The sequence below is a fragment of the Nycticebus coucang genome, chromosome 6 (genome assembly GCF_027406575.1).
Source record: "Nycticebus coucang isolate mNycCou1 chromosome 6, mNycCou1.pri, whole genome shotgun sequence".
Taxonomy (NCBI): domain Eukaryota; kingdom Metazoa; phylum Chordata; class Mammalia; order Primates; family Lorisidae; genus Nycticebus; species Nycticebus coucang.
The window spans coordinates 19,469,349-19,486,995 of record NC_069785.1 but is presented as its reverse complement, the minus strand read 5'-3'; the positions used below and the strand labels follow the sequence as shown (position 1 = coordinate 19,486,995).

Genomic DNA, 17,647 nt, shown 5'->3' with positions numbered 1-17,647 from the left:
TGATTTATTTCTGTTGGCCAAGAAGAGTCATTTATAGTCATCTCATTTTACACTTTCCAAGCTTCAGTTCAATTGTTCTTCAAAAGATCAGTGGAACTGGCTCAGCACCCGTAGCACAGTAGTTATGGAGCCAGCCACATACACCAAAGTTGGCGGGTTTGAACCAGGCCTGGGCCAGCTAAAACAGCAATGGCAACTACAACAAAAAATAGCCGGGTGTTGTGGCAGGCACATGTAGTCCCAGCTACCTGGGAGGCTAGGCAAGAGAATTGAGGCACCCCGAGTTTGAGATTATGTGAGCTGTGATGCCACGGCATTCTACCGATGGTGACAAAATGAGACTCTGTCTCAAAAATAAATAAATGAACTGGGCGGCGCCTGTGGCTCAAAGGATTAGTACGCCAGCCCCATATACCAGAGGTGGTGGGTTCAAAACCCATCCCTGGCCAAAAAAAACTGCAAAATAAATAAATAAATAAAATAAACCTAGAATTCAGCTGGGTGCTGTGGCTCATCCCTGTAATCCTAGCACTCTGGGAGGCCAAGAGGATGGATTGACTGAGCTCAAGAGTTTGAGACCAGCCAGAGCCAAAGTGGACTCCATCTCTGAAAAATAATAGCTGGGTGGGGCAGCACCTGTGGCTCAAAGGAGTAGGGCGCCGGCCCCAGATACCGGAGGTGGTGGGATCAAACTCGGCCCTGGCCAAAAACGGCAAAAAAAAAAAAAAAATAATAATAATAGCTGGGCGTTGTGGCAGGCACCTGTAGTTCTAGCTACTAGGGAGGCAGAGGCAAGAGAATCACTTAAGGACAAGAGTTTGAGGTTGCTGTGAGGTATGACACCACAACACTACTGAGGGTGACCAAGTAAGACTCTGTCTCAAAAAAATAAAAAATATGTCTCAGCACCTGTAGCTCAGCCACTAGGGCGCTGGCCACATACACCCGGGCTGTTGGGTTCTAACCCCACTCTGTCTTTAAAAATAAACTAATTAATTAATTAATAGGGCAGTGCCTGTGGCTCAGTGGGTAGGGTGCCAGCCCCATATACCGAGGGTGGCCATTTTGAACGTGGCCCTGGCCAAACTGCAAAACAAAAAAATAGCTTGGCATTGTGGCGAGCGCCTATAGTTCTGGCTACTTTGGAGGCTGAGGCAAGAGAATTGCCTAAGCCCAGGAGTTGGAGGTTGCTGTGAGCTGTGACACCACGGTACTCTACTGAGGGTAATAAAGTGAGACTCTCTCTCTAAAATAAATAAATAAATAAACTCTAGAATCCAGAGCAACCAGGACATGCTGGACACAGGGAAGGGGCCAAGGAAGCCACCCGTGAAACTGGACACGGGTGTGACATTCCAATAGAAATACTGAAAATAAGTCTTGAGTCACCTACGCATGTGATGTATTCATTCAAAAATATTTATCAAGTGGGCGGCGCCTGTGGCTCAAGGAGTAGGGTGCCGGTCCCATATGCCGGAGGTGGCAGGTTCAAACCCAGCCCCGGCCAAAAAAAAAAAATAATAATATTTATTAAGTACCCGACTGGGAACACAGAGCAGAAAGGACACAGGCTCCGTCCTCCAAGTGGGGAGGCCAAAGAGAGAGAGGAGTGACCACAGCACAGTGTGCTGACTGCCAGGCTGGTGCCACACAGGGAGAAGGAAGGCCTGGAAGGACACATGGAGCCTGGTGACACTCATGTCAACAGGAAAAAAACCAGCACTGCCAAAGGCCCCGCCAAGCCCTGGTTATGGAGACGTTCATAAATGCATAGAAGTAGCCAAAAGGGATTAGAAGGATAGTGCTACAGGAGTGGGGAAGGAATGGGGCTGGTGTGGTTGTTTTGTTTTGTTTTGTTTTTGCAGTTTTTGGCCAGCGCTGGGTTTGAACCTACCACCTCCAGCGTATGAGGCCAGTGCTCTACTCCTTTGAGCCACAGGTGCCGCCCCCGGAGTGGTTGTTAATGGGGACTTTGGCTTTATGCCTAATGTACCGTTTCTCAAGACTGAAAATGAAAAATGACAAAAAGGACTGCAAGTAAATATCACATTCTGTGATAATTCGGGGGCGGGGAATAAGTGCATTGGTTGAAATATGTACCTATGTGGAGTGTTTAGGAGCCCTGGTTGGGGTGTGGTGGGGACGTGCAGGCTAAAGAGGGGCCCACCCCAGCAGGACATAAGGGCTGGTCCCCACACCCTCTCCCCCAGAGGTCTTCTGGGTAAGGGTACTCCCGCTGGGGGGTGTGGCAGGTGTGTGAAAGGCCTCGTGGACTCCCAAAGGATGTCACACCTGGAATCCTAGCCCTCTGGGAGGCCAAGGCAGGTGGATTGCTTGAGCTCAGGAGTTCAAAAACAGCCTGAGCAAGAGTGAGACCCCGTTTCTACTAAAATAGAAAAAAGGAACTACCTGGGCATTGTGGGAGGTGCCTGTAGTCCCAGCTACTTGGGAAGCTGAGGCAAGAGGATCGCTTGAACCCAAGAGTTTGTGGTTGCTGTGAGCTATGACAGCACAGTACTCTACACAGGACAACAAAGTGAGTCTCTGTCTCAGGAAAAAAAGAAAAGGAAGCTTCCTTCTTCTGCTTGAGGGAGATGGAAGGCTTGGTCTGGGGAAGTGTGAAGGGTAAGCTGGGGAGGGAGACATCTAAGGAGTCAGGGCCCACTTGCCCTCTGTGTGCAGCAGTGTGAATGCAGCAGTGGGGTGGGAGCGGAGATCTGAGAGTTCCAGCAATCTTGGAGGGCAGACTTTGGAGAGGCCTAGGGTGGCAAGAGTTCTCAGCACACCAGGGGGCAGGTGATGGAGACCAGGCCATGTAGAGGTTGGCTGCCTTTTGAAGTGTCCAATACCAAACCCTAAGGGCAGCCAGACCTCCTTGAAGGACATGCATTCCCACTTCCTTCAAAGAGAGCCAAAAGGGTCACATCCTCCTGCCACACCTCCACCCCAGCCAGTAGGGACAGGAATGTGGCCTCTGTGGGCCAGTTGGACATTCTTGACGAGGGCTTTGGCTCCTGAGTGAGCTAGCTGAGGACACTAGTGGCTAGAGGTCATTTACAAAACAGGTGCAGCAGGGGTGGCTGCAGCCCTCCGAGTCCTGGTCATGACCGGCTTCTGGCCCCCCAGAGTCCTCACTTCCTGACTTTCCCAAGCCTGTCTCCTCCATCTCCTGTCCATTCTGTGAGCTCTCCACCCTCTGTGGGTTTCCATTAAATCCCCCTTTGCTCAAATTAGCCAGAGCTGGTGACTGCCCGTGGACACAAGGGTCAGGCCTGAGTCAGCTGCTCATCTGACAAGTGGCTGTGCAGTCAGCTGGTGTATCCCTGCCATTTACTCCTCATAATATGTCTTATACCTAATTCATCCCTCATGACCTCTGTCCCAATTATCATGCTCTCACTTCTGGGCAGCTGCAGTTGCTTCCTATTTGGCTCCCTCCCACCACTCTCTGCATCCCAAGTTCTCGTATCACCATTGGACTTTTATCCTGTGACTTTCCTGCTCAAGAATCAAGCAGGGTTCCCTACTGCCCTTAGGTAGAGTCCAGGCATGCACAGCCTTCTGCAATCTGATCTTCCCCTGCCATCTAACTGGAAAAGCCCGGTGTTATCCAAATGAACTGCCATGTTGCCTTTCCCCAATGGAAAGTTGTTGCCTCCTTGTTTGTCCAAACCCTGGTAAAAGTTGGGGTTGAGGGCAGCTTTCTGGATCTGCCTCAGTGCTCCTGCAACTTACCTTGATTTGGAGCAGTCATCAACCCTTCCTGGGGGCTGCTGTTGTTGTGCCCAAGTTGCGGGATCCCCCACATAAATCACCCAGAGACCAAGTCCGATGCAAAAGCAAGAGGTTGTTTATTTACAAGCTCGAGCCTGGGCTCCCTGGTTCTGGCACAGCAGGAGAGCAGAGAAGCCCCGATCTCGAAAAGGAGGGAGGTTTTTAAGGGTACAGAAAGAAAAAAAGGGAGGGGGTGAGGTGAGCCGCTGGGGCGAGTTGATAGTGGGGTCTAGGGGACTGAGCACTTGCCCTTAGCTGTCTGGGAGAGTGTTTGTTATCGCTCAGAGCAGATGTTGTGCAAGGACGCAGATCATGGGGCAAGGATGGGGGTCAGGGGAGGGAGCAGGTTGCCTAACGCCTTTGGTATGCAGCTGCAAAATGAAGACTGAGGGACAAGATGAAGTTAGTTTTAACAAAATGGAGTTAACTTGATCCTTACACTGTCATCTATGGAAAGGTTGGGTCAAGAGGGTTGCTGGTCATTCCTCACCATTCTGAATTGACTCAGTGCTATCCAGACCCTCCTGACCTCTGATAACCCCTTTCCTTCCTTGGCAGAGGTCATGGAAGGTGCATCCTGCCTCTGCCCTTCCTTGTTATGGTCCTGTGAACCAGGTGACACAGGTGGGCTGGCACCGTGGAACCTCAGGAAAAAGAAGACAGGTATTGATCCCAGGCCCACAAAGGCACACAGCTCTTCCTTGGCACCTGCTGCTGGACCAAGGCCTGGCCAGTGAGCAGCCTGGGGTTCTGAGCTACCCAAGGCCTCCCTTGTGTGTGCTGCTGCTCGGTGGTCACCCTCACCCTGTGCTAAGCAGCTTCCTACTGTAGGCTGGTGACCAAGTTCTCTGCCCTGACCAAGCTCTCTGCCAGCACAGACTCATGGGCAGTCTGCCCAGCTGAGAGTGTCCCTCCTCTGGCCATTGTTTTGCTCTGTCCAGATCCATGCAGGGTTTTAGCACAGGGTACTCAGGAGTTAAATACACTGTGAAACATAAACATGCTCCACTTCCCAGGATAGAATTAGAGCAATCCGAGTCCTCTCCCTGGCAGAGATAAAGAGAGAAGGAGTGAATGAGAAAGACAGAGTGTGTGTGTGTGTGTGTGTGTGTGTGTAAGTAAGGGAGAGAGAGAGACTGAGAGTCAGCTTGGTTGCGGGCCTGTCTCCTGTGAGCAGCTAGGCAGGGCTCACAGAGAAAGGCTCCAGCAGGGAGAAAACAAGCCCAGGTCCGCTCAGAGAGGAGCAGGGGAGGGCGCAGGTGCTCTGGATGGTCTTCCCGGCCTCACCCTCCCCTTCTCTGTCCTGGACCCTAATGAGCCTCCAGTACTGTCATCCAGAGGCTTTTGTTACTTGTGACACAAACCAGACCTACTGTACCCTTGGATATGCTGTGTCCCCCGACTGCCCTTCCTTGGGACAAGGTGTGCAGGACATACCAACCTGTGGATTAATGTTTTTGAAAACAAATTAAAAACTGGAAAAACTTTATTGTTTCTTTCTCCTCATCAAAGTAATAGAGAAAAGCACAAAGAAGAGAGAAAAGCTCCCCGATTTGTTGTCAGTTTTTAAAATTGCAACCACACGCCAAGGTACCGCAATGCAAATAAGAATTCATCAGATGGGACTTGGATTGTCAGCAAATTCAGTCTGTGTGCATGGAGTGCCAGAGGCACAGAGAAGGATCAGTCCTAAAGATGAATGTAAAAGCTGCAATGGAAGGAAGACAGTTCAAAGAAGAAGATTCTTTTTTTTTCAGAGACAGTTTCACTTTATTGCGCTTGGTAGAGTGCCATAGCGTCACAGCTCACAGCAACCTCAACTCCTGGGCTTAGGCAATTCTCTTGCCTCAGCCTCCTGAGTAGCTGGGACTACAGGCGCCCGCCACAAAGTCCAGCTATTTTTTTTGTTGCAGTTTGGCCGGGGCTGGGCTTGAACCCACCACCCTCGGTATATGGGGCCAGCACCCTACCCACTGAGCCACAGGCTCTGCTCCAAAGAAGAAGATTCTAGAAGTTCATATTGACAAAGTCATGAAAGATGGCCAGAAGACAATATTCCATGGTGAAGGAGACCAAGAACCAGTAATGGAGCCAGGAGATACCACCAATGTGTTAGAGAAGAAGGATCATGCTGTTTTTACTGGAGGAGAAGACCTTTGCTTGTGTATGGACATGTGGCTGGTTGAAGCATTGTGTGGCTGCCAAAAGCCAGTATCGACTTTTTTTTTTTTGTAGAGACAGAGTCTCACTTTATGGCCCTCATTAGAGTGCCGTGGCCTCACACAGCTCACAGCAACCTCCAACTCCTGGGCTTAAGCGATTCTCTTGCCTCAGCCTCCCAAGTAGCTGGGACTACAGGCGCCCACCACAACGCCCGGCCATTTTTTGGTTGCAGTTTGGCCAGGGCTGGGTTTGAACCCGTCACTCTCAGTATTTGGGGCCGGCGCCCTACCGACTGAGCCACAGGCGCCGCCCGACTTTTCTTTTTTTTTTTGAGACAGTCTCACTATGTCGCCCTTGGTAGAGTGCTGTAGTGTCATAGCTCACAGCAACCTCAAGCTCTTGGGCATAAGCGATTCTCTTGCTTTAGCCTCCCAAGTAGCTGGGACTATTGGCACCCACCACAAAGTCCAGTTATTTTTTGGTTGGAGTTGTCATTGTTGTTTGGCAAGCCCAGGCTGGGTTCGAACCCGCCAGCTCTGGTGTATGTGGCTGGCGCCCTAGCCTCTGAGCTACAAGCGCCAAGCCCCAGTATCTACTCTTGACAACCAAACCATAGTCATCACCTTTCATCCAGGTCAAACTGTCAAGCATAGAGATAGCACGTGTGTAATAAAAGAAGGCATGCCAATTTATCGTAGACCATATGAAAAGGGTCACCTAATTGTTGAATTTAAGGTAAACTTTCCTGGGAATGGCTTGATTTCTCCTGATGAACTCTCTCTGCTAGAAAAACTCCTACCAGAGAGGAAGGAAGTAGAAGAGACAGCTGAAATGGATCAAGTGAGGCTGGGTTCCGTGGCTCATGCCTGTAATCCCAGCTCTCTGGGAGGCCATGGTGGGTGGATTGCTTGAGCTCATGAGTTTGAGACCAGCTCTGAGCAAGAGCAAGACCCCATCTCTACTTACAAAAATAGAAAAACCAAAGCAAGAGTATCTCTTGAGCCCAAGAGTTGGAGGTTGCTGTAAGGTATGATGATGCCATGGAGCTCTACTCAGGGTGACAGCTTGAGACTCTGTCTCAAAAAAACAAACAAACACGTGCAGCGCCTGTGGCTCAAGGAGTAGGGCACTAGTCCCATATGCTGGAGGTGGTGGGTTCAAACCCAGCCCCGGCCAAAAACAAACAAACAAACAAACAAAAAAACAAATCAAGTAGAACCGGTGGACTTTGAGCCAAGTCAGGGAAGATGGCGCCATTACAATGGAAAAGCAAATGAGGATGAACATCATCTCAGAGGTGATGTTCCGTGTCACACCTCTTACTGGGACCAGTGAACAACACTCACTGCTGGCATTTTATGTGCAGTAATGAATGAAGGAGGGACTGTAACCATAACATGCTCACTACTTGCTATTTTTTTTTTATATTCATCTATAGTAGTGATTTTTTTTTTTTTTTGTAGAGACAGTTTCACTTTATCGCCCATGTTAGAGTGCCATAGCGTCACACAGCTCACAGCAACCTCCAACTCCTGGGCTTAGGCGATTCCCTTGTCTCAGCCTCCTGAGTAGCTGGGACTACAGGCACCCGCCACAATGCCCAGCAATTTTTTTGTTGTTGTTGCAACTTGGCTGGGGCCGGGTTTGAACCCGCTACCCTCGGTATATGGGGCCGGCACCCTACCCACCGAGCCACAGGCGCCACCCAACTTACTGGTTTATTATAAAGGACATTGCAAGAGGCGCATAGGGTGAGTATGGGGGAAGGGGTGCACCATACTCCAGAAACCTCCACACATTCAGCTATCTGGAAACTCCCTGAACCTAGGCTTTTTGGTTTGTTATGGAAGCTTCGTGATTGATTAAACCATTGGCCATTATTGATAAACTCAACTCCTGGCCCTTCTCCCCTCCCAGGGTTTGGGGATGAAGCTGAAAATCCTACCCTCTAATCCTGTCTCTCTCTTTCCTGTGGCCACCCGCCCCCCAGACTTGAAGCTGCCACCAGTCAGCTGATTAGCATCCCCAAAGACATTTACCACTTCAGAGAGTCCAAGGATTTTAGAGTATGTTAGGAAGCAGGATAAAGACCAAATATTTATTTCACAATATCATAATTGCTGATAACTGAAGATGGGATTTATTTTAATATTCTGTCTTTGTGTATATTTGAAGTTCTCAATAATAATAATAAAAAAAAAAAAACACCCTGAATACAGCCAACCAGTGATAACCACTGTTGATATCTTGGGATATTTGTCACTCAAATTTGTCATCTGAACCCATTGCTTATGTCTGGAGGATGTACTAGCTTGAAGCGGAGATGCCAGACACTCACATTCCCAGCCTCTGTTGCCTGGTACCTGACAGAGGCTCCAGCAATCCAGCTTCTGCCCAGACCTAGAGTCAGAGGCTAATAAAGGGAGGGACTGCTTGGTGCCCATTCTGGGCACAGAGAGCCAGCCACCTCCAGTGGTTGGAGGGGTGTCAGGAGACCTCATAAGATATTTTTGGCTCTGCAGGCCACTTGGAGATTCTCAGGGCCTCCCCAAGTCATTTTCACAAATTTCTTTTCTGCCCAGATTGTTCTGAACTATAATAGTTTCTTTTGCTTGTAACAAAGAATCTTGATGGGTAGGACATTTTGGTATTGTTTTGGTTTTTTTTTCACATTTCCATTTCTTGTTCTGTTGCCCAGACTGGAGTGCAGTAGTTCAATCTGAGCTCACAGCAGCCTTGAACTGCTGAGCTGAAGCCATCCTCCTGCCTCAGCCTCCCAAGTACCTGGGACTATAGGTGTGCACCACAATACCCAGCTGGTGTAGCTTTTGGTTTGTTGACAGAATTATACTTTTTTTTTTTTTTTTTGAGACAGAGTCTCACTTTGTTGCCATGGCATCATAGCTCACAGCAACCTCAAACTCTTGACCTTGAGCCGTCCTCTTGCCTCAGCCTCCCAAGTACCTGAGACTATAGGTGCCCACTACAATGCCCAGCTCATATTTCTTTTTTCTTTTCTTTTCTTTTTTTTTTTTGAGACAGAGTCTCTAGCTGTCACCCTGGGTAGAGTGCTATGGCGTCATAGTTCACAGCAACCTCAAACTCTTGGGCTCAAGCGATCCTCTTGCCTCAGTTTTTTGTTTGTTTGTTTTTTTGTAGAGACAGTCTCACTTTACCGCCTTCGGTAGAGTGCCATGGTGTCACAGGACTCACAGCAACCTCTAGCTCTTGGGCTTCCGCAATTCTCCTGCCTCAGCCTCCTGAGCAGCTGGGACTACAGGCGCCCACTACAACGCCCGGCTATTTTTTGGTTGCAGTTCAGCTGGGGCCAAACTGCAGTTCAGCTGCAGTTCACCCTCGGTATATGGGGCTGGCACCCTACTCACTGAGCCACAAGCACCACCCATTGCCTCAGTTTTTTGTTTTTTGTTTTCTATTTTTAGTAGAGACAGGGTCTCACTCTTGCTCATGCTGGTCTCGAACTCGTGAACTCAAGCAATACACCTGCCTCCGCCTCCCAGACTGCTAGGATTACAAGCGTGAGCCACCATGCCCAGCTCATTTTTCTATTTTTAGTAGAAATGGGGTCTTGCTGTTGCTCAAGCTGGTTTCAAACTCCTGAGCTCAAGCAATCCACCCACCTCAGCCTCCCAGAGTGCTGGGATTATAGGTGTGAGCCACCATGCCCAGCCTAGGATTATACTATTTAGACTAAAGGCAAGGAAGAAGAGGGCCTGGCTCCTGCAGCCCTGACTGTGTTTGAGAGGGAGGAGGAGCTCTGAGGCATGTTACTGAGGATCATACTGTTCAGACTGCTCCGTAACATGCTTTTGCTTTTGTCCCTCCGTGTGGAGGGTGCCCTGTAGGGCTACAGAGCTCCTCCCCCCTCTCCAGGACAGTCAGTGCTGTAGGAGCCAGGCCCCCTCTCTCCTTCCTTGCCTTTCCCAGAAGTGGCAGAAGGTAGGGGCACGGGGAAAGGGAGGGCAGGGAGGGGTGAGGTAGGCAGAGGGAGGGGGATTGGTGGGATTACACCTGCGGTGCATCTTGCAAGGGTATATGTGAAACTTAGGAAATGTGGAAGGTAAATGTCTTAGCACAATAACAGAGAGGGTGCCTGGAAGGCTGTATTAACTAGAGTGATGAAAATGTGTCGAACGGTCTATGAAACCAGTGTATGGTGCCCCATGATCACATTAATGTACACAGCTATGATTTAATTTAAAAAAAAAAAAAGAAGTGGCAGAAGGAAAAGACGGACCTCCACATTCCGGAGTAGGGGAGCTGGAAGGCTATCCCCTGCAGAGGCTCCAGGCATGGCGCAGGAGAGGGAGCAGGAGCTGTGGCTCTCTGCAGCCAGGCCGTGCTTCTCCAGAGGCCGTGCTTCTCCGGAGGTGCGGCCACATAGCCACCGGCACCTGGCCGGCTACTCACCACGGGAGAACAGGTTTCTCTTGCCTCCCCAGGCTTCCTGTGCCGCCCAGAGGTCAGGAAGCTCCTATTGGGTGTGGGCCCATAGCAGCCCTCAGCTCCATATCTCCATCAGGCCGTCTGTCTCTGAGCACCCGGCAGCTCCCGTGGGTCAGGTCTGGTGAAGGCGAGGCCCCAGCACGAGGGACGGAGTCAGGGAGGGCCAAGAAGAAGACTAGTCATCCCAGTCTGTCCTGAGGGAGCTGGTTCCTCAGGTCCTGGGCTATCCCTGAGTAGAGGAAGAAGGCATGCTGGCTTGCAGGGAACAACGTGCCTGTGGGGAGGTTGTCAGATGCTCTTAACGTTGGTCACATTAATAATCCTAAGAGCAGTGGCTGTCATTTACTGAGCACCTCCTGTGTGTTGAGCACTTTGCCAGAGCTTTACAGACACCATTAGCGATGGTCAAGCATCACAGCAACTCTGCAAGGCAGCGGTGATCCCCCTGCAGTAGAGATGAGGAATTGAGACACAGGGAGGCTGAGCCACTAGCCCAGGGTGACACTACGGTACAGAGCACACCATGGCAGGGTCTGCAGTGGGGCCCAGGTTCATATGAACCTCAAAAGGACAGGTAATCACTCAGAGGCTGCCTGTCCTGAGAGCCACCAGGTTGGTCCCCTCAAGCCCCAGGCCGGCAGGTGTCTGCTCCCTGAATCTGTCTCCAGTGGGTCAGCTGGAAATGGGTCAAAACTTGACCACACAATCACCTCAGCCAGGGCTTCCCAGCGGCCTCCCAGGAAGCAGTTTTCTCTTTCCTTTGCTGATGGATTTCTGATAGCAAAAGCCTTCCTAGTACAGCCTGAGAAGGGTGAAGCCTCTCTCCTGGTGTGGTAGGACTGTACCCTAAGCTGCTGCAATGAACTGTTTATCCCCTTCCCCCGAGAAAATTTATATGTCAAAATCCTACCACCCAAGGTGATGGTATTAGGAGGTGGAGCCTTTGGGAGGTGACTATGTTATGAGGGTGGAGCCCTCATGAATGGGATTAGTGCCTTTATTTTTTTTTTTTATTAAATCATAGCTGTGTACATTAGTATGATCATGGGGCACTATACACTTTGGTTCATAGACCATTTGACACATTTTCATCACATTAGTTAACATAGCTTTCCTGGCATTTTCTTAGTTATTTTGCTAAGACCTTTATATTCCACATTTACTAAGATTCACACATACTCTTGTAAGATGAACCGCGATTAGTGCCTTTAAAGAAGAGAGCAACTAGCCCCTTCCACTGTGTGGGGCATGGCAAGAAGCCACCATATACAGAAAGAAAGCAGGCCCTCAAAGTACATTGCATCTACTGGCATCTCAATTTTGACCTTCCCAGCCTTCAAAACTGTGAGAAATACCGTTCTATTGTTTACCAGCCACCCAGTCTACGGTATTTGGCTAATAAGCCTGAATAGTCTAGGCAGCTGCAGCTGCACTCAGGCCATTCTCATGCAGTTAAAACCACTCTGTCCCTTTTCAGTCACTCCTGTGAGGTATCTTTTTTTTTTTTTTTTTTTTTGGTTTTTGGCCGGGGCTGGGTTTGAACCCGCCACCTCCAGCATATGGGACCGGCGCCCTACCCCTTGAGCCACAGGGACCACCCGGTATCTTTTTTTTTTTTACATTAACTTTGGCTGATTGGACTGTGAGGTATCTTTCTAATTTCTCCTATAAGGAATCTTCAATAGAAGTACAGGGAGTCACCAAGTTGCAAACATCCAATGTACGACTCACACTTAATGAACTGAGGCAATTATAGACACCTGTTCCAACTTACACACAAATTGAACCTAAGAACAAACCTACAGAACCTACCTTGTTTTTGCTGCCTGTAATAATAATTTGCTTCTCAGAGTATAGTGCAGGCATCCTCAAACTTTTTAAACAGGGGGCCAATTCACTGTCCCTCAGACCGTTGGAGGGCCGGACTATAGTTTTTAAAAAAAAAACTATGAACAAATTCCAATGCACACTGCACACATCTTATTTTGAAGTAAAAAACAAAACGGGAACAAATACAATTCACACTGCCGCATGTGGCCCACGGGCCGCACTTTGAGGACGCCTGGTATAATTGCCGAGCACCCTGTCGGCATATAATGGCTGTCTGCAGCAGCTGTGGAAGGAGCTTTGCACATCAGCAGAAAAACAAGGAGGCTTTCCCTGACCCATCTGGGGAAGAAGAGCTGGGGAGGCAAAGAGGGCAGGTTTGAGTCCCACATAGCCACTTTTCTAGGCTGCCTCACCTCAGACTGCTTACTAAAATCCTCAGAAATTCAGTTTCCCCAACAATGCTGCCCATGAAGACCATCTGTGCCTGGAATAGGTTCACTGTTCGATAAATGACACTTGTCAGTATATTTATGCCCCAGTAGCTGAATCACCTGGGCACTTTGCAGTGTGCCGGGACTGGCATTCAGGCTTGTCACTTACAGGTGTTGGGTTTAGAACAGGTGAAGCTTGTTTTCTCCCTCCCCTCTATTCCCCTCCCCCAATGTCATGGTCTCATGTCCTGAGTTTTTTACCTATTTATTTTTATTTTTTGGAGACAGAGTCTCACTGTGTCACCTGGGGTAGAGTGCTGTGGTATCATCATTGCTCATAACAACCTCAAATTCTTGGTTTCAAGTGATTCTTTTGCCTTAGCCTCCCGAGTAGCTGGCACTACAGATACCCACCATGATGTCTGGCTTTTTTTTTTTGGAGACAGAGTCTCATTATGTCACCTTTGGTAGAGTGCCATGGCATCACAGCTCACAGCAACCTCAAACTCCTGGTCTTAAGCGATTCTCTTGCCTCAGCCTCCCAAGTAGCTGGGACTATAGGTGCCCACCACAATGTCTGGCTATTTTTTGGTTGTTGTTGTCATTGTTGTTTGGCAGGGCTGGGCTGGGATTGAACCTGCCAGCCCCAGTGTATGTGGCCGGTACCCTAGCTGCTGAGTTACAGGCACAGAGCCAAAGTCTGACTTTTTTACCTTTTAAAATATAATGTCTACCAGGCATGTGTCCTATTCCTACCAGGCATGTGTCCTATTCCTCAGACTTTACTCTAGGCCTGGTGCCTAATCAGAAGGTGGCAGAAGCCATCCCCTCTGTCCCTAGGTGACTGCCTATAGGCAGGGGTGTCCAACCTGTGGCCTGGGGCCTCATGCAGATTATTTGAGGATTCTTGTTTATTTGTGATGTCAGATATTACAAAAAGTATGCATGGGCCTTTGTTTTTGCTCCATTGTCATTAGTGTTTGTATATTTAATGTGTAGCCCAAGACTACAATTCTTCCAGTGTGTAGCAGAAAAGAAAAAAGCTTGGACACCCCTGGGTGTGACTGTATTCTTCCATTGTCTTTGGTTCAGTGACTTTACTATTCCAAGAGACTCTTGCCCAGGCAAATAACTCAACTGTTCATTACAGAAATTTTCCAAAAGAACCAGCAACCCAGGTGGCGCCTGTGGCTCATATGCCTAAGGTGGCGGATTCAAACCCAGCCCCAGATGAAAACTGCAAAAAAAAAAGAACCATCAACCCTTTAACAGGAAGCATCAACAGACATATTGCACCTAAGACACTTCAGACCCTTGGCCTTGCTGTTTACACCTGCCTAAAACTGCTCTATCATGATCTCCAATCAGGCCCCTGCATAAAGAAAGTCTTTTTTTTTTTTTGAGACAAAGTCTCATTTTGTCACCCTCGGTAGAGAAATATGGCATCAAACCACACAGCAACCTCTAACCCTTGGGCTCAACCAATTTTCTCGCCTCAGCCTCCTGAGTAGTTGGGACTACAGGTGCCCATGACAACAACCGGCTATTTTTTGAGACAAGGACTCACTCTGGCTCAGGTTGGTCTTGAACCTGTGAGCTCAGGCAATCCACCTGCCTCAGCCTCCCAAGTGCTGGGATTACAGGCATGAAAAACCTTCTTAAACTATTATTTTTTTTTTTTTTTGCAGTTTTTGGCCGGGGCTGAGTTTGAACCTGCCACCTGTGGTATATGGGGCCCGTGCCCTACTCCTTTGAGCCACAGGCACCGCCCAACCTTCTTAAACTGAACTTGAAATTCTCAAGTTCAGTTTAAGAAGATCCCTCGTGTCCCCTTCCCGATGGCTATCCCAGAGGCTCTATGACAGGGCTGCTGCTCTCTCTCTTCACCAAGCAAAGAACTCAGCTCTGTCTTACCCCCGGGTGTGGGAGGTGCTGTTTAGGAAGCCAGTATTGGCTAGGTAAATGGCCACAGGCCAACATCTCTCTTCCCGTGAACAGAAATTCTAGTGTATTCCTTCCAGAAAGCCCTTTTACTGTGACTGACCCAGTCTGAGGCCCCATTGAAAGCCAGGACAGGAGGCATTGAGGCCAGGCTGGGTCTTAGGGTCCTACAGGGGGGACCATGGCTGGAGGGCATGTGCATAGAGCAACTTACAATCTCAGTGGCTGCACATAGGTCAGGCCTGGGAAACATGCACTCACCCCAGAGAGAGCCACTCCAGGGTGGTCAGCCAGGGGGTACTGTTATTTCTTTTTTAAATTATTTATTCAAATTAATATGGGGGTACAATTTTTAGGTTACATGGTTCTCACTTCCAGCGTAAAATTCCACTTGTTGAAGAGCCCCTCACCCAGGGAGTGTGTTATACACCCTCACAATGTGCACGTTAAGTGAGATCCTCCCCCATGCCTTTATTTCTTTTAAGAGGTGGAAACTTTCAGCTCTCCTGTGAGGAGTAGTAGATAGCAGGATTTTTACATATCTATGGCTTAGTACTCCCCTTGAAATCTGAGGTTTCCTCTGTGTTCTGAGGAGAACAATTGAATTTATGTACACAAAAGCCTGCAGTGTCAGCTGCTCCTTAGCAAGGCCACACACACTGGGCCACCACAAGGTCCTGCCCTGAGAAGTTGCCTCCCAAGGAAGGAGTGGGAAGGTGTTCCGAGGAGATTGTTAAAAATCAGCTTAAAACTGAGCCAGCACTAGAACATTTCACCTAAAAGAACTTCATTCACTAGTCCTTAAAAATTGCATTTGCTGTTTCCTTTGGACATCCCCAGAGACGAATATTAAAATACTGTGAAGATTTTAAAAGTCTGCCCAAAATGTTTAATGTGGTGACTCTGGGTAGACCCAAGCCTCAGTGAGATGCAAACACAGACCGCACAACTGGAAACTCCTGGAAGAAGACGTGTCTCACTTCCTTCAGCACAAAGGGAAACGAGACTAAACATTTTAGGGGCTATTAATCGGGACTCAGGTCCATGTCTGTCCAAGTCCCATACTGTGGTTCAGTTTGCTGTGGTCTTCGAAGACCTCAGAGTTTGCATTTTCTGCATTATTATCATTATTATTACTGAGACAAAGTCTTACTATGTCGCCCTCAGTAGAGTGCTATTGGCGTTACAGCTCACAGCAACCTCCTAAGTAGCTGGGAGTACAGGCACCTGCCACAATGCCCAGCTATTTTTTTTGTTGTTGTAGTTGTCGTTGTTCAGCAGGCCCTGGCCTGGTTTGAACCCACCAGCCCCGGTGTATGTGGCCGGTGCCCTAACTACTGTGCTAAGGGTGCTGAGCCATTTTCTGCATTATTATATAGCTTCTGTAAGACACTTCCATTAACATAAAATATCAGAAATTTAAACTATCCTTTGTAGTAGTTACCCAATTTTGGTAGGATATCAGCAACAAATGCATAAGAAACATATTCACAATTGGTGTCCTGTGAAGGAGCTCGGGAAATTTCACCTCAAAATATGGCTCCTTGGTATAATAAGAGTGTTTGAATTCAAGCCCCTTAGAGGGGCCCTGGCGTGGTGATTCACCCCTGTAATCCCAGCAGTCTGGGAGGTCCAGGCAGGAGGATCCCTTGAGCTCAGGGGTTCAAGACCAGCCTAAGCAAAATTGAGACCCTGCCTCTACTGAAAATAGAAAAACTAGCAGGGCGTTGTGGGGGGAGCCTGTAGTCCCAGCTACTCGGGAGGCTGAGGCAAGGGGACCACTTGAGCCCAAGAATTTGAGGTTGCTGTGAGCTATGATGATGCCATGGCACTCTACCCAGGGTGACAAAATCAGACTCTGTCTGAAAAATAAATAAATAAATACATAAATTCCCCCAGATATCAACAGGCAAGTATTAGAAGGCGTTTTCCAAGTCAGATCCATCAAAGTTGCCTGCTATCTCAAATATGCGACAAGACCTGGCCCAAATCATTTTCAATGTAATACCTGTCTCTCAGGTAAACTTAATATGCAAAGAGACATTACCTATAATCCTTATTGCCCCGCCCCTTTAAAATAAGAGTACATAAACTTCTGAACCCCTCATTGGGCAATCACTCTGTGATTCTCTCCCGCTCACTATAAGTTAATCTGCCTTAACTGTGAGTTGATCTTTCAGTGAACCTTCCATGGGTGAAGGAGAAGTGAGCCCTCAGCCCCACACCTGCAGTCACATTTGTTAGTGGGCATTCCTATGGATGCTTGAAAGCTGCTTTATACGATAGGTTAGGAACTTGGACCTGGAGGCTACCTGAGCCTGGCCCTGCCATCTACTGGCTGTGTAACCTGACCAAGTTTCTTAATTTTGCCAGACTTCCATGTCCTTATTAAAAAGATGAAAACAGGGCGGCGCCTGTGGCTCAGTGAGCAGGGCACTGGCCCCATATGCCGAGAGTGGCGGGTTCAAACCCAGCCCCGGCCAAACTGCAACAAAAAAATAGCCGGGCGTTGTGGCAGGCGCCTGTAGTCCCAGCTACTTGGGAGGCTGAGTCAAGAGAATCGCCTAAGGCCTGGAGTTGGAGGTTGCGTGAGCTGTGTGACGCCACGGCACTCTACCGAGGGCAATAAAGTGAAACTCTGTCTCTACAAAAAAAAAAAGATGAAAACAAAAATAGCACCTACCTCATAGTGCAGCTGGAATTTCTCTCCACCAGGTCCTTGGTCCCAGAGACTTGAAAAATGAATCCACGGACCACTCAGTAAGTGAAAGGTCAGAATTTATTGAAGGATAGATAGATAAGCGGAAAAGAAAGTCAAAGCTTTTTTCTGAGATTCTATCTCACTTTGTTGCCCTCAGTAGAGTGCTATGGCATAATAGCTCACAGCAACCTTAAACTCTTGGGGTCAAGTGATTCTCTTGCCTCAGACTCCAAAGTAGCTGGGACTACAGGTGCCCGGCTATTTTTTTTTTTCCAAAGACAGGGTCTCGCTGTTCCTCAAGCTGGTCTCAAACCTGTGAGCTCAGGCAGTCCACCCACCT

The 17,647-nt window shown here is 48.6% G+C and overlaps 1 pseudogene; it reads left to right on the top strand.

Annotated features, from left to right (window-relative positions):
• Positions 1-5,372: 5,372 nt before the first annotated feature.
• On the top strand, positions 5,373-7,272 carry LOC128588600 (dnaJ homolog subfamily A member 1-like; annotated as a pseudogene).
• Positions 7,273-17,647: the final 10,375 nt, after the last annotated feature.